Below are 26,800 nucleotides of genomic sequence, written 5' to 3'. Positions count from 1 at the left end.
CACAACACAGTCCAGCCCTGTCTAGCTAGCTTTGCTGGTCATCTGAAGTTGCATAAACTGGCTACATTACAGCCCCATAAATATGGTCCAGCTTTTGCTAGACATCACCATGACATGATACTTTTAGGATTTTAAGCCTGGGGGCAGTTTGGGTTTTGTTCTGCTTATCACTTTTTACGTTGCATCTATACATGCAACTTTCTGCACTAGGTGGGGCAAGTCCTTCCTGAATCAGTTGGGAGCCAGGAAAAATGTATCAACCAGAATGCAGGTCAGTAACTCTGAGATCACAGCCATGCGGACTGCCAGCCTGATGTGCATTGAGCACCAGCTTTTTGCAGCATGAAAGGTGTTTGGCTTGAGGAAGGTTTGAAGGTGGGGAAAACAGAGGGAGGAAATAGGAGGAGCTGTCCCCAGCATTTGAAAATTCACTTGGCTGCTGCTTTCCTGGTGAGCCAAGGGGCTTACGTGACCAAATACTGCCAAATCACCCAGAAAAAAAACTAACCAAATTCTCCTCAAACGTAAAATAAAGTAATAAAAAAAAATCATAATAATTACTTCAGAAATGTGGATCACCACCCCCCACAAGTAACATTTGAACTATGTACTGCTCTAAAGCTCTGGTTAGATTTCAAGTTAATCAATGGCTAATATTTTTACGTCTTTAGTCTGCAGATTGCTGTTGTCTGCAGAGGGAGATTTTTCTGAGCTGGACAGGGTTCATCTAGCACAATATGGTGTGTCTCTTTTCCAAATGATGCCTATCTGCATATCACTGACAGGCTACCTAATGCCAAAACCTTTACAATTTTATAATGAAAAGAACTATTAGGTCCCGATTATTTTTAGGCTAGGGCTCTCCAAAATACTAGAGAAAAGGGATTGTGTTTTTATAAGCAGCCACAAGCCTCCATAAAGAGCATATGTCCTTCCTTTTGTCCCCTCTCTGCATGAATACTCCTCCTCCCAGTTATTTTCCACAGCAGGCACAAGTCGCTATCAGCAGTACACATAAATAAAAGGGACACAGCCTCAAAGAGGAAATGCTTGAGGTAGAGCGTCCCTGGGCATTAGAGACAGAAGACAAAACCTTCTACTGGGAGTTGCTAGTACTGTACCTCAGCTTCTGTGTCTGTGCCTGGCACGGCTGGTGCATGCATCATTGTGTGCTGGGGTTGGCTAGCATGATTTATAATGTGAGACACAAAGAGACTGAAGCAAATAAAGTAAGTATCCTCTTGATCCTTTCTTCACCCTTCTCTATAAATAGAATGAAGGGAGAGAAACAATAATCGTTTTATAAACTAGAGAGAACTTACAATGTGTTGGATGGGAAGCCTTATTATTTACATAGTGTTGTCTCTTTACCTGTACAAGAGTTGAGGTGTGTCATATCCAAAGCATGTTCTGAGGATCTTATAGTCTAAGGGCCCAGTTCAATGCCCCCTGAAGTAAATGAAAAGATTCCCACTGATTTTGATAGGTATTGGCTCAGACCTTATAGGCCATTGGTTTTCAAGCTTTTTTTCTGGTGACCCAGTTGAAGAAAAGTGTTGATGCCCGTGACCCAGTGGAGCTGGAGATGAGGAGTTTGGGGTGTGGAAGGGGCTCAGAGCTGGGGCACAGGGTTGGGGTGTGGGGGTGAGGGCTGTGGGCTGGGGCTGGGAATGAGGGGTTCGGGGTGTGAGAGGGGGCTCTGGGCTGGGGCAGGGGGGTGGGGTGCAGGAGGGGGTCAGGGCTCTGGGCTGGGGGTGCAGGCTCTGGGGTGAGACTGGGGATGAGGGGTTTGGGGTGCAGTAAGGGGCCCCAGTTTTGGGGGGGGGGCTCAGGGCTGGGGCAGGGGATTGGGGTGTGGGGTTGGGGTGGGGGCTTACCTCGGGTGGATCTCATTCAGCAGCGCAGCGGGGGTGCTAAGGGAGCAGGTCCGGCTCCTAGGCAGAGGCATGCAAATGGTTCTGCATGGCTCTCGCCCACAGGCACCGCCCCCCACCGCCCAGCTCCCATTGGCCTGTTCCCATAAGAATGATTACAGGATTAGACAACATGCCTCAAGGTGATAGACCCAAGGAGCTCAATCTATTTAGCTTAACAAAGAGAAGGGTAGAGGGTGACTTAATTACAGTCTGTAAGTGCCTGCATTGGAACAAATAGTTAATAATGGGTTCGTCAATCTAGCAGAGAAACGTGTAACCGAGATCCAATGGCTGGGAGCTGAAACTAGACAAATTCAGACTAGAAATAAGGCATAAATTGTTAACAGTGAGAATAATTAACCATTGGAACAATTTTCCAAGGATCATGGTGGATTCTCTATCACTGACCATTTTTAAATCAAGATTGGATGTTTCTCTACAGGACATGGTCTAGGAATTATTTGGGGGAAGTTCTATGGCCTGTGTTATACAGGAGCTTAGACTGAATGTTCACAATGATCCCTTCTGATCTTGGAATCTATGAATCTCACAGATCACACACATTTGTTTACTAGAAACCCATCAAACACATCAAATCTGTGACTGATTTTTCTTCTCATCATTAATTCCCAAACCCAAAGGATGTGGCTCTCATATTTATTCTTTACATGTTATGACCCATAAGAACCAAGCATTAAACATCTATCGGCACTGATATCATCCATTCATTTCACCAGCAGCAACTGGTGTTTGTCATCTATCAATCAATCAATCTAAAAATTGCTCTGAACCTTTTCTGGCAAAACTTCCACAAGGTATGATGCCTTTATTTTCTCAAGTGCATTCACCAGCACAGACATCAGTCGTATTTAAGTTTAAATTTGTAGTTTGTCTGTATGTATTGGGCTGCACAGTTATTGCTCTTAATGCAGGAGAGAACTGGATGAAATTCTGTGGCCTGTGTGTGCAGGAGGTCAGGCTAAATGATCTAATGGTGCCTTCTAGTCTTAAAATCTAAGACTCTGCAATGCAGTTATTCATCTGGAATGTTTCACCAAGCATTCGTCGCTGGGTGATGCTGTTCTCTGTGCATAACGCTTCCTGATTCAGATCTCTAGCTGCTGTAGTGCTTTCTGTGGGTCTGATCCCACTTACACTCAAGTCAAATGGCCATACTCCCATTGACTTCAGTGGCCCACAGTCCTACTAATCAAATGGATGTTTGACTGAACTGAAACCTCTGGATCTGACTCTCAGATGCTGGCACTGGCTTTCTATAAGGAACTTGGTCACAAGGTGCTCTCTGAACTCTCACCTGGAGATTTGCTCAGGCCTAATTTTAAAGCCCGACCTGGACCAAACCCAAGCCAAGCACAGCCAACCCAAACCCAGCCTGAGAGTATCAAGCTGTTTCGAGGACCAACCCCACTCCTGCCAGATGCTGCCTCACCATATTGGGCATGCTCCAGAGTGAGAGATGCTACAAATCATTGGCACATTCACTCAGCAGCATACTCAGAGCACAGTAAGGTGGCAGTGGCCAGCAGCAGCAGGGCATGCAGCTGCCATCACAATGCCCTCTGTGGCCAGGAGGAGGTGATCAGAGGTGATCCAATCCCAAGAAGGATGGGTTGCTAGTCTTCAGGATTGCTAGTCAGACTCAATGCAACCCAAACCTGACACTTGTTGTCAGGTCCTGTTGGACTTGAGTTGGGTTGCAAGGCTCTACTTTCACCAGTCGAAGTCTGGTCCTATTTTCTTCCATTAAGGACATCACAGGATATGTTGGAAAGCTAATTAATTTATCTATGCTGAGTGTCATCTAATCCGACACCAGATTCTGTTTTGTTGGGCAATTAACTTAATACACATGTGGAAATTGGTGCCGGTTCCTTAGTGGGCTGGGTGACTCACCTGATGGTCACTGTTTGCAGTGATGTGGTTTTTTAAAAACACCTGTTCACCTCCACTTGGAACCTAAAGACATATGCATGTGATAGAATATATTAGACTGAGGGCTACTTACCAAGCCCATCCAAGGTAAAGAGCAACAGACACATTTACATTAGCCTAATGCAGTCCTAGAAGAGATATACATTGTGCCTAAACAGATTAGACAGTGATACTCAGACTGCAGCTCGTGAGCTGTAAGTCGCTCTTTCGTGTGTCTCCTGCGGTTCTTTGCAGCACATGATATTAAAACACTGTGGGATTTAATTATCAACCAATCTAAGTGATTAACCAATCAGGATGCTTTTGCTATGTTATTAACCAAGTAAGTTATCAACTTGCACTAAGCCAGGGGTCAGCAACCTTTTAGAAGTGGTGTGCCGAGTCTTCATTTATTCATTCTAATTTAAGGTTTCGCGTGCCAGTAATACATTTTAACTTTTTTAAAAGCTCTCTTTCTATAAGTCTATAAATACAGTATAACTAAACTATGGTTGTATTTAAAGTAAATAAGGTTTTTAAAATGTTTAAGAAGCTTCATTTAAAATTAAATTAAAATGCAGATCTTATCAGTTTAGTGTGATCCTTGCCCTTGCTTTTCCTTGCTGAGTTTCCAATGTCTGGCACATATTTGGATACTTTAAGCTGCACACAGGCTTCTGAGAGATCAGTTGTTAACCAGCTCCGAGGGGGACAGAGGACAGATTTCATGTGTGAAAATACCTGTTCACACAGGTATGTGGATCCAAATGCTGAAAGCATTGCAAACGTAATTTTCTTCAAACAGTTAAATTTCACTGGCAGGGACGTCCAGCAGGTCAGAATAGAGGCCCCATGATCTCTCTCAGTAGCTTCAAGTGCACTCTGCAGATCTCCAAACTTCGATGCCAACAATTCTGAGCTTTTTAACTGAATGAGCTGCATTTTGAAATCTTCAACACCCATCCACTGAAATACAGACAAATCCAAGTTGCTTTTGTTGAACTCTTCAGGTTTAATTAGAAAAGAAAGCATTGGGCCAAATTGCTGGAAATGTTGAAATCTGTCAGAAAGTTCTGATTCCAGTTCTTGCATGTACATTCTAATCTCAACATCAAACGCAGTGCGCTGTTCCATGTGGCATGATAGTGATGAAAGCAGCAAATCGGGACTTAAAACTATCCCAGTACAGTGGTGCTGGAACAATTTTTAAGGTGGGGGTGCTGAGCTGCGCCCCTTCTTGCCCCTGTCTGCACGCCTCACTGCCCCAGGCTGGGGCCAGTTGGCCACAGCTGGGGGCAACAGCAGAGCTCCCCTGACCGGTGGCTGGGACCCCAGGCCGGCAGCAGAGCCCTTTGGACTGGTGGCCGGGACCTGGGACCAGCGGCCAGAACCCTGGCTGGCAGCGGAGCCTCCAGGACTGGTGGCCAGGACCTGGAGCCGGTAGATGGAACCTCAGCTGACAGGGGGCTGGCAGAAGGAACCCCAGGACAGCAGTGGAGCCCCCGGGACTGGTGGCCAGGACTCGGGCAGTGTGAGTGCCATTGAAAATCAGCTTGCATGCCCCCTTTGGCACACGTGCCATAGGTTGCCTACCCCTGCACTAAGTTATTAGCTTATTTGCTGTGAGAATTATATATAAACTAAATATTTCCGCTGCCATACTGTTTAAATATGAATAGTACTATCATAAATGAAACAATGAATTCACAGTACTGTGGCTCTTTTGGATAATGTTGATGGCTAATTTGGCTCCTGAACCACTGCAGTCTGAGTATAACTAGATTAGTCTATTTCAACATTGGTGCTACAAATATACCCTCCTCCCTCTTAGCCCAGGCCTCCCCACACTTTACCACAGATGTCTTCTGCAGGGTTATTAATGATCTCTCCTCCCCTTCTGGGACTCAGTGGTCCCCTCATCAGAGACTTTAGGTGTCCCAGGGCAGTTAGAACCCCATCCAAGTCCTTTGTAGGGGCTCCAAGCCACTAACCATCTCTTCTCTTGGAGGAGAGCAGAGTCATCCCCTCCCACTATTGGCAGAGGCATGGGGAAAACATACATGGTCATGGTGAGTCATTAATAACTCTGCAGAAGATATCAGAGGTAAAGTGTGGGGAGGCCTAGGGTAAGGGTGAGGAGGATATATTTACAGCACAAATGTTGAAATGGGCTAATCTGTTTAAGCATCATCAACTAAGCAGCTGTGGCAGACAGCATCCTAGCAAGCTGAAGATCGTAACCTGGGAACGCCTTGAGTTTGCTTACCAACAAGCATCTGGTTGCTGAGGAACCTGCTGAGTTCTCTAACTCTGACATGGAACATAAGATAGTGTGTCACTACCCTGCCACTTAGAGCAGGAGCAGGAAAGGGAGTCTTTCCCCTCCCCTTGATACCTGAATGAGGAGGTGAGAAGGGACTGAGGCAGATTCCTTACACTTACACACACACACACACATACACACAATGGTTGGATCTGGGGCACACTGCCCCACCTGGTGTTTCCCCAAGAATAGAAATAAAACTAGCAGCCACTTAGCACTCAGGTTTTCTCCCACCCTTTCAGTCTTGTCTATTTTGGCTCTAAGCTTTCTGGGGCAAGGACGGTCTCTTTGTGTGTGTGTGTGCGTGTGTGCGCTGTGCCTTGCAGAATGGAGCCCTGATCTTGGCTGGAGCCTTTAGACATTACAGTGATGTAAATAAATAATAATTATTAATACAGCACTTTGGGACCCTTTGGCATGAGAAATGTTCTATAAATGTAGGCTATTACTGGAGTAGTGCTGGATCCTTATCCAAGGTGCATTTTCCCATCTGTTACTTAGCTACTTGTTTACCAATCATTTAAATATCTGAACATCTAGGCAGGTGGAATATGATGACCACTAGAATTGCTGTGATTTATGACAGGGTGCCAATGGAAGCAGAAGCGTCCCCGTGTAAGCTAAAGGAGTTGCTAAGGGGCACCCCGGCTGCTTTGCAAAGTTAAATAATTTGGCAGTTTCACAAAGTGCAGCAGACAGAGATCCGTGTGAAGCACCTGCAAGTTATTTTTAAAGTGAGCTGTGGTTCAGTTCAGCATGAGTCAAAAAACAGTGTGTGACATCGCCAAAAAGCTTCTTCAGACACCTTCAGCTCTTGCAAAGCTGAGGCAACATCAACGCCCACTGTGTGCTCTGTGACTCCCTCAGCAGCCCATGAGCGGGGCGTAGAATGGGTGAGGAGGGGGTGAGCGTGAGGAGTGAGGGCAGCAATGGAGTGGAAAGGTGCCGTCTCCCTGCAGAGACAGGATCTACAGGGTAGAAGGCTTGCATCCCTTGATGAGTGTTGTCACCTTGTGTCCGTCCCAAGCCATACCCCAGTGCTCTGAACTCTGAGGCTCCATAGGTCCTTTGGAACCACATAAGGTTTGCATTAATTTGTTCTCTTCCGCTCACTTTTGCATGGGAGGGGAGGACACGGACCTCAGATGTTAATGCAGCAGTATTTAAAAACAACAGTATGTTTGAAGAGTGTGCTGGGGGGAGAGTACTTCTGAATCAAAGATGTTTTAGACAAGATGGAACTAGATGATTGAAGGGATTGGTAACAGATGCTACAAAGTAACTGGGTAAAACTGGCCCAGGTTGGAAGGGATTGAAAGTCACTACCATCTGGGTGCTTAGTTGGATGGGTTTAGTAATCTCAGTCTAGCTGTTAATGGAAAGGTGTCCAAGTCACCAAATAGTGGTTTTTGTCATCACAGCCGGCCCTGATTATTACACCAATTATTGGAAGTCTCGGAAGTGGGGATGAGCAACAAATCCATGTGACCTCTAGAAGTGGTCTCTTCGGGCTGGGTTTGGGATACAACAGCGGGGGGGAAGGTGGAGAAGCTTCCTGTACCTCTTATGAAAAACAGAGGACTTGCTTCTCCGGGGCCATCAAGTTGAGCCCCATTCACCACACTAAACGGCTTTTAAAGTGTTTTCTGAAATTCTACTTCAGAGGAGTAACAAAAAATAACCAACTTACAGCCTAGGCAGAAGAGTTCTTGGTTTTGCCCCCTAAGTCTTCCTGTCAGATTTTACCACCTAAAGCAGACAAATGAATCCAAAGTCTAGTTCACATGTTAATGCCAAAATGTGTGTAGTATAAAGCCGTAGATGGCCTGAATCTAGACTGATTTGTCAGGGAAGAGCCAAAGTACTGCTCTCAGTGTATGAGGAACGGATGAAAAAGCATGAGAATGCTGGAAAATTGTTTTACTGTACATATTGCTTTTGAAATTTAGTTTCTCTGCAGAGCTCTGAAGTCACTCTCAATATGGTTTTAGAAATCTGCTGTATATGAAAATATTACTGCAACTTTTACTGGAAATAATAGCCCATTCACTACACGTGTTCACCTATGGTTTGTTTATGCAGCGTTCTTGATTTTAAATTGCTTTTGGCCCTAAATTCTAAAGGAAATGCTACTGTCAAACCATATACACAATTCACTGTAAATGACATTTGGTCGAACTAATGCAGATGAGTCACTCATTATTATATGTGTTGTGTGACTTTTTAACATAAACACATTGGTACGACTCGCTGTGTGCAGAAAAGATAAAGCAAAGGACAGACGTCTTGGCATAAAATGCACAGGTTTGGGGAGAAAGTTTACTTGCAGCATGTTTGAAATTTGCTTTAATGTGAAATAGAAAATGTAAATAACCAAAAGAGTAAGAGTATGGTCCAGGGACAGGGCAGTAGAATGGAATCAGGGGACTGAGGTTCTATTTCTGGCTCTAGTACTGATCTGTTGTGTGATCTTGGGCAAGGCCTTTCATCTCTCTCTTTCTCCTTGGTCTTTATTGTGTATTTAGATTGTGAACTCTTCAGAGCAAGGATTATCTCTTGCTATGTGTTTGCCCAGGGCCTCGCTCAGTGCAGCCACTGCTACACTATGAAACAAAATGTGTGGATGACACAAAGATTGGTGGAGTGGTAAATGGTGAGGCAAGAGCAGTCACACAGAGCAATCTGGATCTCTTGGTAAACTGGGTCCATTCAAACAAAATATATTTTAATGCAACCAAATGCAAGGAACAAGGAATGCAAGGGCCACCTACGGAATGGTGCTGTATCCTGGACATCAGTAACTCTGAAAAGGATTTAGAGGTCATAGTGGACTTAACTTAACATGAGCTCCCAGTGTGATGTTGTGTCAAAGAGGGCTAGTGCAATCCTTGGATGAATAAACAGGGAAATAGGAGTGGGGAGGTGATTTTACCTCTGTATATGGCACTGGAGAGACTGATACTGGAATACTACTTACCATTCTGGTGTCCACATTTGAAAAAGGATATTCAAAAATCAGAGAGGGAGCAGAACAGAGGGAACAGAAAGGTGGAGAGCACAATCTATTTAGCTTATCAAAAAGAAGATTGAGAGGTGACTTGATCACAGTGTCTAAGTACCTTCACGGGGAGGAAATATCAGGTACCAAAGGGCTCTTAAATCTAGTGGAGAAAGGCAGAACAAGAACCAATGGCTGAAGCCAGACACATTCAGATGAGAAATCAGGTGCTAACTTTTAACAGTGAGGGTGATTAACCATTGGAACAAACTACTAAAGGAAGTTGTGGATTCTCCGTCCTTTGGTGTCTTCAGATGGAGACTGAATGCCTTTCTGGAAGATATGCATTAGTCAAACTCAAGTTATTAGATTCAATATAGGGGAAACTGGGTAAAATTTAATATACAGGAAGTGAGATAGGATGACCCGATGGTTCCTTTAGGCTTTAAACTCTATGAACCTATGAATCTACTCACTTCTGTAATATGAATAATATTTCTGAGAACAAATTTGCTCAGCCTTAGAGAATAAATCAGTTTCCATCAAATATTGAAAGCCTCGATCTTTCAGATAGATAATATTACAGTCTTGTAGCCTCTACATGCCATGCTCCACATGGCATTCTCTGTCCAGCAGGCTGACCTTCACTGGTAACATTGAGTTCCTGTTCAAACATAAACAAAAACAAAACACCACACAACTCCTTTCCTGGATGGCCGACAGACTATATATTGGGCAAGATACTGAACAGGTTGTCTGCTCTTCCTTTGTACTTTTATCAGTTTTCAAATGGATCTCTGTATCAAGGAATAATCCAGATTCAAAACCATCTGGAACCACCATCAGTTGGTTTCTAAATACCCATTTATAAAGTGATTTACTTGGCACTCTAAAGAGTGCAGCTCAGATATCTGGAACCCAGACTAATTAACCAAAAGGAACTGGATGGCTGGATTTGAACCAATCATCTCATTAGTATGCATGTGAGGGCATTAAAAGGGATGAAATCCCTTATGATAGCGAACTTTCATCCAACATTGTCAGGTTGTTTTATAAATAGTTAGTAATTACACTTTGCAATGAGGTAGATACATCTTATTATACCTGTGACAGATATGACAAACAATACCCACATTACAAATGGATAAATTGTGGCACAAAAGGGTTAAAGGCTGGATCCAGTGCCCATTGAAGTCTATGGAAAGATATCAATAGGCTCCAGATTGGGTCCAAGGTGACAGTGGGGAACAGAGCCCAGGATTCCTGGCTCCAAGTCCTATGTTCCAGCCACTAACTCAACCCCATTGCCAGCAGTACAAGTCAGAGAATAAGTAAATGGAGAACAATTTTCAAAATTAAACACATCAGCACAATGTGCCCTGAGTTCTTCAGAGCAGCATTGTTGGCTTTCTGGCACAGGCATTCTGCTGTTTAAAAGTTGTTCTTTTGTGGGATGGCTGCCCCATGACATTGATCATTGCAGAGTACATAAGAATGGCCATACTGGGTCAGACCAATGGTCCATCTAACCCAGTATCCTGTCTTCCGATAGTGGCTGGTGCCGGATGATTCAGAGGTAAAGAACAGAACAGGGCAATTTATTGAGTGATTCATCCTCAGTCATCCAGTCTCAGCTACTGGCAGTGAGAGGTTTAGAGACACCCAGAGCATGGGGTTTCATCCCTGACCATCCTGACTAATGACTATTGATGGACCTAATCTTCCATGAATTTATCTAATTCTTCTTTTAACCCAGTTATACTTTTGGCCTTCACAACATCTCCTGCCAATGAGTTCCACAGGCTGACTGTACATTGTATGAAGAACTACTTATGTTTGTTTTAAATCTACTGCCTATTAATTTCATTGGGTGACCCTTGATTCTTGTGTTATGTGAAGGGGTAAATAACACTTCCCTATTCATTTTCTCCTCACCATTTATGATTTTTTAGACTTCTATCATATTCCCCCTTAGTGATCTCTTTTCTAAATTGAACTGTCTCAGTCTTTTGAATCTTTCCTTATATAGAAGCTGTTCCATACCCTGAATAATTTTTGTTGCCCTTCTCTGTACTTTTTCCAATTCTAATATACCTTTTTTTGAGATGGGGCAATCAGAACTCCACACAATATTCAAACTGTGGGCGAACCATGGATTTATATAGTTGCATTATGATATTTTCTGTCTTATCATTTGTCCCTTTCTTAATGGTAAAAGAAGCTGCAACAGCATGTCCTTCCAAATGAACTTTGATGGCTATTACAGAAGCATTTGAGTCAGTCCCATAACAGTGGGTCAGGCAAGTCTCTTCTGCAATTGTCCCTCTGTCATTAAATGTGAGACTGAGCCTTGGTCCAGACTAATAGCTTTTGGCAGTGGGCTGGGCAGATGAGACTTCAGAGAAAAATACAACAGGAGAAAAGAAAACAATGGCTGGGAGAGGTTGTGTGCTAAGTTCGTGGTGTTGTAGAGAAATTTAATCCCTACTTAACGTGTCTAATAGGACATGTGAGTACTCATACAAATGAAGAGTTATTCCAGCCATTAGACATTATCAGGCCCACCAATACAATCCTTAAGCAGAAAAGCCCATATCCTTCCCTTCAGCCCACATGCCTGTCTCATAAAACAGTGCTTAATAAAATTTGCTTTGACTACAATATAATTTTTATGGCTGTAACTGAAGGATAAGATTAGGTGACCTTTTTGAAATCACTGCAGCAAGTTAAATCCCTGCTCAGCACATTGAGAAAATAAAGAGTAGTATTTTGCTGTCTCTGCCGGTTACCTATACTGTGGCCAGATCCACAATAATTATCCTTCACAGACAGAAGGAGAATTCCAGAGATCAACATAAAAATTAATAGAATTCCGCCCCCCTCCCCACGGACACACACCATTCTCCATCATTTATGTAGTTTTTAAAGCAGGCCAGATCTTTTCTGACTGAATATTTTTCCATCTGATTCACCAAAATGTGTTGCAGGAGGATGTCCATTTGGTTGCATATTGTGACAGAAGCCAGGCCTGCTTTCCTGCCAGCTCGCCTGACTCGCTGGCTGACGCAAAGCCAAGACCCTGAAAACCTAGGCTCATTGATGGCCCTATCCTCCAAGAACTTATCTGGTTCTTTTTCAAACCCAGTTATACATTTGGCCATCACAATCATAGAATCATAGAATATCAGGGTTGGAAGGGACCTCAGGAGGTCATCTAGTCCAACTCCATGGCAATGAGTTCCACAGGTTAATTGTGCACTGTGTGAAAAAGTAATTCCTCTTGTTTGTCTTAAACCTGCTGCCTATAAATTTAATCAGGGGATCCATGTTTTTTGTATTGTGGGAAAGCGTAAATAACACTTCTCTATTCCCTTTTTCCCTATTTCCTGAGGCCCATCATAGGCATCGACTCCGTGAGTGCTCCGGGGCTGGAGCACCCACGGGGAAAAATTAGTGGGTGCTCTGCACTCACTGGCAGCCAAGCTCCCCTTCCCCCCGCCCCTCCCTCCTGCCCCCTCCCCGAGCGTGCTGCGTCCCCACTCCACTGCCTACTCCCAGCTCTTCCCACTGCCAAACAGCTGTTTAGCGGTGCTTAGGACTTTCCAGGAGGGAGGGGGGAGGAGCAAGGACACGGCACACTCGGGGAGAAGGTGGAGAAGAGGTGGGTTTGGGGCAGAGATTTGGGGAAGGGATTGGAATAGGGGCAGGGAGGGGGCAGAGTTGTGGCGGGGACTTTGGGGAAGGGGTTGGAATGGGGGCGGGGAACGGGTGGGAAAAGGCAAGGCGGAGGTGGGGCCTCATGGAAGGTGTGGAGTGGGGGCGGGGATGGGGGCAGAGCGGGGAACATTTATGCTCTCATTATAACAGGAAAAGGTGCTTGTTTGACAGCAGATTTGAGTGAACTATTCAGTCATTATAGCCTTCTTCCTGTTTGTTAATTGTCTGCAAACATACTAAGATTTTTATTAATTGAACTTAAATTTATGCATTGGCTTCACTTCAGCGTCTTAAATAAGATATGTTCAAATTCAGGTATTCTATTGTACGTACTTAAATAGAAATCCTATAGGCTATAAAGGTCTTCCAGTTGTTGTTTTATTATGTTTTTTTTTTAAATACTGACTATATATAAAATCCTGAGATTCAGGATTTTTACTCAGGAAAACCTTCACTTGTGCAACATCCTGCAATATACCAAGTACCAGCTGAACATCCTAAGTTCCAGTTGGGCATGCTCAGCTCCTCAAAGGATCCATCTCAACAGGAGTTTGCCAGATTTGTCCCTAACTATTTAGAATGAAATCCTGGCTCCACTGAAGTCAATGTATGGACAGCGAATATGGGTCACTTCTGTATCATACTGAAGTTAGATGGCTGAGTCTTGGAAATGTTTTGAAGCGTTTTTTTGCACTTAGAGAGGAGATTGATTCCTTCATGAAAATGAAAAACAAGGAGCTTCCACAGCTTGCTGATTCCACTTTTATCTGCAACCTTGTTTTTCTAACAGATGTAACTGATCACCTGAATACACTGAACGAGAAGCTTCAGGGTAGAAAACAGGTGATAACACAGATGTATGACAGTGTTAAGTCATTCAAAGTCAAGCTTACTTTGTGGGGGAAACAGCTGATTGCTGGCAATTTGGTCCATTTCTCAACTCTGAATTCCTTAGGAAAAGTTGAACCCAAATCCTTGAAAGAATATGCAGATATCATTTCTAACGTACACAAACAGTTTGATGTGCAGTTTAAAGATTTCAAGGCACTTGAATCACATTTTCAACTTTTTTCCACACCCTTTGCTGTGGATATTGACAACGTTGCAGAGGAAATGCAGATGGAGTTAGTGGAGCTTCAGTGTGAGACCATTTTGAAGCAGAAGTATACAGAAGTTGGAATTCCAGAATTCTACCAGTTTCTTTCACAAGAAAGATTTCCCATGTTATTCTCTGCTTCCGCAAGGGTAATGGCAACGTTTGGAAGTACATATATATGTTAACAGTTTCTCTCTTCCATGAAGATTAACAAATCTGTGCTAAGGTCAAGGTTCACTGATGAACATTTGCAAGCAACACTGAGATCGGTTTCATCTCAGGATATCAAACCTAATATTGATGGTCTGGTTGATGCAAAACGCTGCCAGCTAAGTGGCCAAAAATAAATGACTGTCAAAATTAGCACTGACTTTTCGCAATACATTTTTTAAAAAGTTAATACATTGACTTTTAATAGTATACTATATTACTCTTCATTTTTTTCATTTTTGACTATAGTTTTTGTATCGTTATATGAAAAGTTTTCAGTGATGTGGCCCTCAGGCCAATGTACTAGTTCTCATGTGGCCCACATGGTGATTTGAGTTTGAGATCCCTGATTTATATAGTTGTACTATGATGTTTTCCGTCTTATTTTCTATCGCTTTCCTAATAGTGTCTAACATTCTTAGCCTTTTTGATCACTGCTTTGGATTGAGCTGAAGTTTTCAGACAACTATCCATGGTGACTCCAGGAACTCTTTCTTGAGTCATAACAGTTCATTTAGAACCGATCATTACATATGTATAGATAGGATTATTTTTTCCAGTATGCATTACTTTACACTTATCAATGCTGAATTTAATCTGCCATTTTATTGCCTAATTGCCCAGTTTTGTGAGATCCCTCTGTAACTCTTCACAGTCAGCTTTGCATTTAACTATTTTGAATAATTTTGTATCATCTGAAAACTTTGCCACTTCCCTGATCATACCCTTTTCCAGACCATTAATGAATATGTTGAACAGCACAGGTCCTTGGGAGACCCTAATCTTTACCTCTCTGTTATGAAAACTGACCATTTATTCCCACCTTTTGTTTCCTATCTTCTAACCAGTTGCAGGTTTTCTTCACATATCTTGTCCTACATTTTCAAATGCTTCTCTTTCCCCTGTTGATGTGTATGAGAGCCACAGAAGAAACTAACTAGCTATACAGAGAAAATGATCTGAGTCCTTCCTGGAGGAATGCGCCCAATGAGTACTGATGGGAAACTGCCCCACAAACTCTCTCTATGGTACTTATATGGCCTCTACTACTAGACCCCTCATGTGTGGAGTCCTCCCACGATCAATTCTCTCTCTGGTCCTATTCAACATCTACATACAGCCACTTGGTGAACTGGTGGGATGACATGGACTCAAGTGCCAGCAAAATGTAGATGGCATCCAGCTCTGCCTAACCGTCACCACATACAACCATACCATTACCACCAGGGCCTGTAGGAGATCAGTTCATGGATGATGAACAGTTGGTTGCAGTTGAACCCAAGCAAGAGAGAGGTTATGCTAGTGGCTAGAGGAAAATATTTTGAAGAGTTTTCAGCCATAGTACAGTCTCCTTTGGTTGCAAGTACATGCCCACAATTGAGAACTTGAGTCCATAGCTAACGAGTACTCCTGGATACATCACTGATGCTAAGCTTTCCCATGGCAGCATTTGTGAGTAATGCTTTCCACCATCTTCAGCTGGCTAAGAGTCTCCATTCCCTACTGCACAACAATGCATACTTTCATCACCTCTCAGCTAGACAACAACAACGTGATAGACCTGGGCATGAAGCTTTCCATGCTTAGAAAACTGGTACATAATGCTTCAGCACATCTCCTCAAACATCTGCATTAAAAACTTATATGTACAGTCTTTGTGATACATACCAAGTGCCAGGTAAGGACAGGGCTAGGAGCCAGCACCTTGTAAAAGGTAGAGCTAGCCATAGAGTGGCATGCACTTTCATTAATCACTGTTTATTGTCATGATTCAGCTGTACAGAGCAAAACTTTATTTCTAATAACCTTTTCCTACTGGTGCTAGTCAGTGGTCAGTGGGGTTGAAATAATCACACTGAAAGTAATTTATTTTATTTTCTTAAGTTTTCAAAGGCAAAAATTAATTTCTCACCCTTTTGAGCAGACTTCTAAAAAAATCTTCCAGAAGTGAGAACCACAACCAATGATCATTTTACTGTTCTTCTTCCTTTTCTCCTCCTTCCAATCATCCTTTCATCCCTCCCTTTTTTTTCACCTCTTCCTCTTCTCCTCTCCCCCCTCCACCCAACTTCACCCCTGTGTAGTAGCCTTTTACCACTTGCTTCCTTTATGATTTTCTAATGCACTGGTTCCTGCCTCCAGACTCCCATCATCCAACTCACAGGATTTTCTCAGGATCTCCATTTTAACTCCATTATTGCATGAGACTGACTCACAACAACACCCTGCACAGTCCTAGTGTCTCTGTCTCCTCTCTCCCCGCCTCTGCTTTTCCCCACCCACCATTGTGGCCAGGGTCTCACCGGGCACCCCAGCTCACACAGCTATATTCTCCACTTTCATCCTCCCTTTGCCACAGGTATTTTGTCACTCGTGGCAATCCTAGTCCAAGTGGGGTCTTTGTGACAGCACTTTAAGAGATGGTTCCATTTTGAATGCTTTTCTTTTAGGCCCATCTCCTCATACCTTCTTACCAGCGAAACCCACAGATGAGGAGTGCCTCAACACAAAGGTTTCCTTTGGCATCTTCCAGTTACAGCAAGGCTTAAAGAGCCACTGGACAATGTCCAGACAACAACGAACATGGAAAGTATTAATGAAGGAGACTCTTCTCAACCTCACTGCTCTTAGAATGCTTCTGGAAATGAGAGAGATACCCCCATTTACAACTGATTAATACAGATTTTTCACAAGGGAACAGCTTGGGCCATCCACCCTCCCTGATTATTTCCCGTGAACTGAAGACAATAACCTAGACTAGAAATTATGTTATTTTTCATCATGTCGACACAGCTACAGACCAGCAAGCCAGTGAGATCTCTATGAAAGGGTAAGGAGAAATAAATGAATGGAGCACAACGTAAAATGCAGCTCTATCAAAAACCCAGACTGAGAGGTCCCAAGAGATCATGCTAAGATGACCATTTAAATTAGATCTGTGGCCCTCAGCTTTGTTCCTGGAAGGGAATGGCCATCATGCTGGAAAGTATGTTTAGCACATTTTATCTTCTTATTCTATGTGGTCTGGCTTATAAGCCATGGGAGAAGGAAACCGTAAAAAGGGAGCTATTTTGTCAACTCAAGTTGATGTTCACTGGAAGAACAATGGAGGGAAATTACATACCACCCATCTATGCTGGTGCTTCTTTCCTACTAGCAAAGAGATGCCTAATTAGATTACAAGATTGCATTTTGATAGCTCTTTTTATCACATGACATCAAAGCACTTTGCAAATATATATGTATATAAACCAACCTGTCACATGTACCATTCTGTATCATCCAAAAATGGGGTACTGTGGGGTTGCACATCCTGCACCTACATCCTGTACCTGTGCGGTGCCTAGTCTGCTGAATTTCAGACCTGGGAGCAGAAGACCGAGTCCAGATCTAAGTCTGAGTCTTTCACTTTGTTGTCTGCCTCAGGTACACTGAATATGCAGGCTGCTTCCGCTTTTCCAAGAGAATGTTTGCCTGAGTGTACCTACTACTGCCACTTTAAAAGACAAGACCACAACAAGGATCTGATGCTAAGGAAGTAAATGAGTGGCCATTGTAATTTGTTGCAAAAGTATACAGAAATCATTTTTTTCAAAATGGGTGTTTCCTGCAATATCTTTCTGCCATTTTCCATGAGCTCTCCGGATGAACACAAGAAAAAGAGGCATGACATAGTTTTGAGCAATAATATTGAATCCATCATTTGTTGTCTTGTTAACTTTGATTCCTGTGGGTGTAGCCAAGGTTCTGCTTAGAAAAGTATCACGGATCAATGTAACATTGAGTTCTAACACTGCTTCCCATAGATTTGGACAAAATTGCCTTAAAATCTCAATGTTTCAGTTCAGTCATGTAAATCAACGTTCAAAACAAAGGACAGTGTGTCAGTGGACTGGGTCATAGGCAGTGAAGCCTAGTGGTTAGAGTGGGAGTCAGGCCTAGAGGTCAGAGCGGGAGTTAGGCCTAGTGGTCAGAGTCCGAATGCCAGAACCAAGGGTTGAGACAGCATCAGAGTCAAGGCCAAGGGTCAGAGCAGGATTACCAGGAGTCAGGGAAGGCAGGAGCAGGGCTGGACCAGGATGGGAACAAGGCTGGGTGCAGGGCAAGATCTGTGGAGGAGCAAAGCAGGAGCAGGGTTTGTAGAGACTAGCACAGGGTGGCAGAGAGTCCGTGGGCATGTGCATTGAGCAGACAAGAAGCTACTACTGCTGCTAGGTTTAAGAACTGGCCTGATGAGTTCCTCAGCCGATCAGGCAGGGTGGTCCATCAGGCAGCGTAGCTGGTTCGTTAGGGCATCAGACGTACTAAGCAGGCATAGCTAAGAGCCTTACTTCTGACACAGTGTCAACCTAAAAGTTAGCCTGCATACATACTGTGTGGCTGCCATGGCTTTGGGATTTGGCTTCATCCCCTGTTTGAGAGAATGTAATAGAGACACTGTTTGTTAACATTTGGCACAGTGTCTCAAAAGAGGTCAATAAATTCTCTGGGATCACCTGAGCTGGACACCACTAATGAGGAGACCGGGATACCAGCAAAAACTGCTGAAGTCATTCCTAAGAGATCTGAGAATCTGCAGCTCCTACAACCCCTCCAGTTACAGCATGGCAGAACAGTAAATATGAGTCCAAGGTACTATTTGAGACTGGCCAATATATGGATGTGAGGAAAAGTACTCTAAGGAGATGAACAAAAGCACCTAAAGGACACTTATAAAAATACGTTAGCTGCATGAATTGCAGTCTTGTCTAGAGCAGAGGTGGGCAAACTACGGCCCGTGGGCCATATCCGGCCTGACCGGCCCTTGAGCTCCCGGCCTGGGAGGCTAGCCCCCGGCCCCTCCCCTGCTGTCCCTCCTCCCCCGCACCCTCAGCTCGCCTTGCCACCAGTGCTGTGGGTGGCAGGACTGCGAGCTCCTGCCAGGCAGCGCAGCGGCATGGCTGGCTCCGGCCGGGCAGCGCGGCTGCCAGTCCTGCAGCTCTGAGCGGCATGGTAAGGGGGCGGGGAGTGGGGGGGTTGGATAAAGGGCAGAGGGTTCCGGGGGGCAGTCAGGGGACAGGGAGGAGGGGGCGGTTGGATAAGCGTGGGAGTCCCAGGGGGGAGCTGTCAGGGGGCAGGGGTGTGGATAGGGGGCAGGGTAGTCAGGCCGCAGGGAGCGGGGGGGGCGGGGGGTTGGATAGGAGGTGGGGTCCCGGGGGGGTGGTTAGGGGTGGGAGGTCCCAGGAGGGGCGATCAGAGGACAAGGAGCAGGGGGGTTGGATGGGCCGGAGGTTCTGAGGGGGGCAGTCAGGGGGCAGGAAGTGGGAGGGGGTGGATAGGGGGCAGGGGCCTGGCCATTTGGGGAGGTACAGCCTTCCCTACCCAGCCCTTTCAGAACCCCGATGTGGCCCTCAGGCCAAAAAGTTTGCTCACCCCTGGTCTAGAGCCACCCAGCAATGGATTAAAGGCCTGAAATTTCAAACATGGCTGCCCAAAGTTAGGCACCTAAAAGTAGGCCGAATTTCCACAGCTGCTGACCATCTACTGCTCCCAAATATGGATTTAGGTGCCTAGCTTTAGGCAGCCATGTTTAAAAATTGTGGCCTTAGCCTATAATTAGCTCAGACCAATGCTGTGATGTTTATGCCACAGCACAAAAGTTATGACATCATAGCATTATATAATGTCAAAACGCCACAGAAACACTGTATTCTGATGTCCCCTTGAAGCTTTTTAGCAGCTTGGGGTGATCTTCATGTAACAAGGCTGCATGCAAAACCTTGAGGTTCTTCAGCATCAATTTTGTTTCAGAAATGTAGGTAGGCAGGAAGACAGCCTGCCCCCCTTTGCTCCCAAATTAGGCACTTAGATGGAAGAGATTAGCTTTGGTTTGGTGCCATCTGTAGTGTGGCAGAAGGCATCATGGCATCTCATTGCATGACATGCCATAGGCAACATGATGGTAAAGATTTTAATTCTTGTTTGGTGCGTTGCATCTAACGTTAGAAAGCACACGTACATACCCTGAGCAGTGGTATGCAGGGACGACTAGCAGGACGGATGGTGAAGAGGGCAGTTTAGTAGGTTAAACTAAACAGAATGTAATTTGAGATGTAGAGCAATGAGGTACACCCAAGAGCTATAACTGGGTGAGGACATTCTAGGTCCAAACTGCCTAAACAAAAATAAGTGTATCTACAGCATGTATATAGATTGCAGACCCACCAAAATTGGTGGTTATTTGTATACTTAGATTTACCAAGCCAGCAACAAATCAGTTTCTACAATACCTTACTGGTTACCCAGAAGCCAAAAACACAGTTCCCTTAAAGCAATCCAGCCTTGGGCTTCCTCCCAAACAGCGAACTGAGATATGAGGAGCATTACTGAAAATCTTGTTCATCATATAAAAAGTTCTACCAATCCCAAAGGATCAGACATATTACCCACCTAGTTAATGAATATATCAGATCTTACCCAAATACATGCTTACAGACAATTCTTATTAACTAAACTAAGATTTATTAAAAAAGAAAAGAGAGAGTATTGGTTAAAAGATCATTATATATACAGACCTGAATAGAGTTCTTAGGTTCGTTTCGTAGTAGAGATGGTCAGCTTTAAAGTTGCAAAGAGTTCTTTCCAGAATTAGTATCAGGTTATAGTCCAATGTCCATATCCAATATCAGGGCATTCCAGACGGGACTGGAGACCTCAGTCTTATGACTCAAATTTCCCCTGAACGAAGCTTAAGCAGATCTGAGATGAAAGGATCAGGTCCCATAAGTTTTTAGTAGAGATTTTTTGCAGCCTCTTGACAACCCACAGTCTTTGTGTGAACAACAGGCTTTTGAAGTAATCTTCTAGCTCCTAAGCATCACTGGTAACTAGCTACATTTACATAAAGTCATTATTCATTAAGCAGTGCATAGACAATTTTCTAGGAACTTCACAGTGAAATATACAAAATGACTTAATTACACCCAAGTTTCATCTAAATGTTAATATTCCCTTTTGATCTCTTAATTAACAGAATACAGTGATAGACAGGAACCATCTGTCTACAAGGTTAACATCTAACAAGATATAAATAAACACATACAATTAGTATTACCGCTGATTCTCTAACAATACAGGCTGGCGTTTCAAAGCTCTAGTCCATTTAACATGGCTATGTTAGTTATTTATAAGGAATAGCCCTAATTACCATTTATATACTTCTCTAATATGTCTTTAAACGTTGAATTGGGTCATTTAGCCTGCAAGTTGCTTACCCCTTTCTGGCCCTGTGTCACATGAGGGCATAACAAACTCAAGTAGCTGTGACTTTATTCCTGCACCTGATTCACCCTAGTCCCTATCCCTACCTCCTGCTCACATTGTTTGCTCAGTTCACTTGTTGCATCATGTCTACAGTTAATATGAAGGTCTCCAGATCCTGGGGCATGTCTATCTCATTTCTTTGTAAAGCATCTAGAACCTAATATATATTACATAATACTAAGGCTGACTTGTCTGCAACCAGAAGTGACATAACAAAATCATGATGTTTCACAAAATACTGTGATGGTGGATGATGGGGACCCATGCTTCCAAACAAGTTGACACAATGGAGCAGATGACATACACTAGTCTTAGCCTGCACTTTGAGGACTTCCTCCAATCCAGGCATATGGAAGAAAGCAGATATGAGCCAGCATGAATTCACCTCTAAAATACCATGGGACATCTTTCATAGAAAATGCTACTGGGAGATCTTATATAGACAAGGTGGGCGAGGTAATCTCTTTTATTGGACCAGCTCCCGTATTCTTAGCTTTTTTAACACCTTGTGGACATGAGCACTCACTGAGACATTGAAGACCGAGGGTCAATATCAACTTGTCCCAGGGGAGAATGTGGACAAGTTAAGGGGCAGATGTTGACTGGTCTGAAAGGAGAGGAAGGCTCAGTAAGTCTCCTTCCTTTCTTCCTTCATGCAAAGGGGCAGGTAAGGGTGGCAATGTCTGCACTTGCCTATGGGGTGTGATGGGGGAATGCTGGCGGGGGGAGCACCTTCACCATCCCTCTGGCACAAGCTGCCCCTTCGCTCCCTGCAGACAATGAGAGTGCCTATCGGCAACACTTTGAATTTCTTGATGGGTTCATGGTAGCAATAGCCAGGGAAAGTGTGCAGCTTGACCAGGAAATGGATCCTTTTTATGAAACATGTTTTTGTCCTTCATGTTTCCTATTGTTCTTTCATGCTCTACCTCCCATATTCTTAGCTTTTTTTAATCCTTATTTCCCTTTTCTATCTCACATTGAGTTGCCAAAGATAATTAGACAAAAGAGAGTTCTTTGATGTACACAGGATGAGGGTAGAGTATGAAAATATCTCTGCTGGTTTAAGTTAGTACAGCTATTCCATTATCTAAACTGGGAGATCACTTGCTTGGAAGGTCTGATATTAACCCTAATGACTTCAGGCCCTTATCCTGCTAACCCTTATTCAAACATGCAGTCTTTCCTCATGTAAATAGTCCCATTCACTTCAGCATGTGTGAGTGTTTGTAGGATCAGACCCCATATTGATTTTGTGGTAAATTACTGTAGCCAGTTGTATACACATGTTTATTTTGGGGGTGCTTGACGTATGGAAGTGTAGGCAAACACTGCTGATCTCTTTAGTATCTGCAGAGAAAATCCACACCTGAGTATTGGGCTAAAGTCTTAATGTTGCTCATGCAATAATAATTTCATTGTACATGATTTATGAATGGAAGTATTCATAGTATGACTAAGGTTCTGGGGTACAAGGGAAGAAAGTAAGTATCTTTCTAGTCAGAAAAGAACTCATATTGAACCTATTCCTGAACAGATTTCAGAATGGCCAATCCTGCTGCTAACAATACACTCCTGTGTCGTGATGTTTAAGTGAATCCTTTTACAAAACCAGATGATAATTTGCACATCGATAAACTGAAGCTGCAGTTAGATGTCAGTTACTCAGCATTAGTATTTTCTAACAATGTTTCAAGTGCAATATGCAGAGACACACACATCAATGGATTTTCAGGAATCACACACACCGGCACTACAGGAGATTGGGGCAGGAGAACTCCAGGCTAGCAGCTTGACAAATATATAGATATTAAGTCCAGAAGAGCTCATTGTGGTCTAGTCTGACACATAACACAGGCCAAAGATCCTCACCCAGTAATCTTTGCATCAAGTCCATGACTTCTGCTTTCACTACAGCATCTCTTTTAGAAAGACATCCAGTCTTGATTTAGACTTCAAGTGATGATGAATCCATCATTCCCCCAGATAAGCTGTTCCAATGATTAATTGCCCTCACAGTTAAAAATGTGTGCTGTATTTCTAAACCATTGGATTCCATGATGCCTTTTTCTGCTAGATCAAAGAGCCATTACCATCACAAATCTCTGTGAAATGTAGGTACTGTGGACATTAAGTACCTCTTAAACTTCTCTTCAATAAACTAAATAGAATGAGATTCTTAAGTTTCTCACTATAAGGCTTGTTTTCAAGACCGTACATCATTCTTGTAGTTCCTTTCGGAACACTGCCCATTTTTTCCACATTTTTTTATATCCACTGAGGAGCTTTGAAGCCTACAAGTAACTGCCACAAATTTCAGCTAAAATGCAAACACAAACCATTATACTCAACACAGTTCCATATGCATTATACTCCCAGGATCCACAACTGAGACCGAATTCATGGCTCTCTCACTTTGTATAAATAAATCAATAAAAGCGTTTTGATTTGTTTAAAAAAGTGAATCATGGATTTTAATTGCTATACTGTTTGTCACTATCATTGCTTCAGTGCTTTAATGTAATTCAGAAGTGTAAGTTGTAATTACTTTTCTGTATATTCTGCAGATTTTTAATCAATAGTAAACAAAGAAAAAGAGAGGTGAAAAAACAACCTCTCTCACAACCTAGCAGGGGTATTTGGACAATTCAGGAACAAGTAAAGAGGCAAGATGATCTTGTGGTCAATGCACCGGACTGGGACTCAGAAGATCTAAGATCAATGCCCAGATTTTCCAGAGACTTCCTGTTTGACTTTGAGTAAATCAAATTAAGCTCGCTGTGCCTCAGCTCCCTGTCTGTAAAATGGGGGAAATAATGCCTTTCTCTCATCCCTTTTCTGTTTGTATTTATTTAAATTATAAGCGCTTCAGTACAGAAAGTCTCTTACCATGTGTGTACAGTGCCTAGAGCAATGGGGACCTAGTCTTGGTCATCACCTCTAATTGCTACCATGAATAAAGATGCTGTAACCAGGTTGTAAGACAGTTATAAAAATCTTGCTCCTCTAAGTCACAAGTTCAATTCATCCCAAGTCAGTAATGATTAAAAGTTATTACTGTCTGACATCTGTTTAAAGGCATGTGAAAAAGAGTTGGGATATTAATTTAGTTCCTGATGGGGAAAAAACAATCACAGAAACCATCAGAATCATAATTGACTGGAGGTGGTTGAACACTTTCCAGGGGAAAAGTTTTCCATTGAATAAGCATTTTTGGATGGAATCCCAACATTTTATGGGAACATGCCGATTCCATTGAAAGTTTCAATGGGAATGAGGCCAGTCTGCTTGTTTTCTGGCCAGCCTGCCTAGCTCATGGACTCTCCAGGTGACCCAGCTGTCAGTGTTTCAGAGCAAGTGCACCTGTATTCCCCCTCTCTGCTCCACCAAGGGCACCCACTCTTAGGTTCCCAGCTCCTCAGCCAGCATCTCTTTTGGTCAGAGACCCATGTTTCTCTCCTCTTTAACAGGGGTTTTCCAGGCTGCTCCATTCCCTACCTATGCTGTGACTAGTCCGACAAGTCAGACTGCCTAAGCAGGCCTGCTTTGCTTTCTCCTCAGAAGCTGTAAGCGGCGTAACTTCCCACAGTTATAAGATACCACACAGCTCTCTCTAAGCAAGCACATTAATTTTTAAGGTGAAAGCATTACAGCATTTATTAAAACAATAAACAAACCTACTTGTATGCTAATAAGCTTACCCGAGATCACCCTCTGACTCCAGCAAGGGCTCTGGCAGGAGTCAGTCCTTCAAACCCCACCAACGGGTTTTTCAGAGGTTACAGAAGAGGTTGTTCTGCCCAGAACAAGCAGATGCATGAATCTGTGAGTCACTCCTTTATACAGTTTGGGCTGCTGATCTTGTCCTCATGTAACAGAGGACAAAGGTCCCATCCTCAGGGTGAAGTGTCAAAAGTTGTGTATAACTGGAGGGGTTATATTTGCATACACCTGACCCTAGTGATTTCCTGGGACACCCACTTAACTTTAAAAGATTCATTCTTGTCTGGCACATTGTTTCAAATAGTTTTTTGACGCTCATAACACTTCCCAGGGTTTACAATAACCATATCTCCCCTCTAGAGAAGTTCCATACAATTCCACCATAATATCCAAATCTTTGCACTTTTCATACAATGAACTCCTAAAATACTTAAACTTAATTCAGTAAGGTTTGTCCAGAATATTGCAGGGAATTGCCACATCTGTCACACCAACTCCCTGGGCTGGCGTGTTGTCCAGCCTTCCCAATTCCCTGGGCTGCTGTCTCGGGACAATTTTTTTCTAAAATTTGACATTTTTAATGGAAAGGAAATTGTTTTCCAGCCAGCTCAATAACTGAGACCCTAAGTAGAAGGGCTCAGAACTAAGGAGGGGTTGGCATACTGGTTTATCACTTTACCCACTAAAGAAACTCCTTGCAGGACATGGTTGAGACACATGAGCAGGATAATGTGGGAAAGCTTGCATTAGTGCTGCATGCCATATGCCAAGTTTTGCAGTGACGTAGCTACACACCTAGTACTGCAATCGAAGCAAAACATAGGTAAACAGAGTTTACGCCTTCTCATTTGGGGAATAAAGTGTTGACTCACTCCTTCGCTCTCATGGTAAGCAAAGCCTGGCTGTGTGCAGTGCAATTTTAACGTCACTTCTGGTTTTCGCCCCGATGACATCCTTGCCTAAATCCAATTCCAAATAAATGCATCTCTGCACACCCTTAGTGCCTAGCATGGCACTCTCTAGCCTAGTACACCAAAAAGTTTAATTTATGCACATTTTTTTAACCGCTACACCACTGTATGCACCAGGGCAAAACTCAGTGTATGTAGATGCACTGCACTGATGTGAAGTCTCACTTTCAAAGTAGGGTAAGTTCCACTGGTGTAAGTCCCATTTTACACCATTGCAGCACATCTAGACTGGGGGTTTGCACCAGTGGTGCTGTAGTCATGTAGCTACCCCAATACAAAATCCCTAATGTAGACAAGCCTTGATGCGAGATAATGATATTCCCCAGGGCTGTTAGGATACATTTCCTGGGCAGTATCCTTTAATCTCTCTCCATGCCTCAGCTCCCTGTCCATAAAACAAGGATAAGACGCTCACTTTGGGTGCGAGCGGAGTCTAGTTCAAATCCCATGCAAGCCCTTACAAAAGCAGTGAAAATGACTGGAGACTTGCATAGACACTAAATTCACTGAAAAGTTTTATTGAAAGGTACCGAAGGAAAAGCAAGAAGGAAAGAACATCCAGATTCTACTTAGACACTGGAAATGGCTTCACCTTCTTCCCAATGCTGCTTA

The 26,800-nt window shown here is 43.4% G+C and overlaps 1 long non-coding RNA gene across 1 annotated transcript in view; it reads left to right on the top strand.

Annotated features, from left to right (window-relative positions):
• Window positions 1-1,063: 1,063 nt before the first annotated feature.
• The window catches only part of LOC141982118 (uncharacterized), a 43,381-nt gene continuing 17,644 nt past the window's right edge, over window positions 1,064-26,800 (top strand). Inside the window, exon 1 of the long non-coding RNA XR_012637968.1 lies at window positions 1,064-1,229. This is a non-coding gene — a long non-coding RNA (uncharacterized LOC141982118). The remainder of the gene's footprint in view (window positions 1,230-26,800) is intronic.

This window comes from Natator depressus, chromosome 2 (assembly GCF_965152275.1).
Source record: "Natator depressus isolate rNatDep1 chromosome 2, rNatDep2.hap1, whole genome shotgun sequence".
In the NCBI taxonomy this organism is placed as follows: Eukaryota; Metazoa; Chordata; order Testudines; family Cheloniidae; genus Natator; species Natator depressus.
This window is presented reverse-complemented; position numbering and strand designations above follow the sequence as displayed.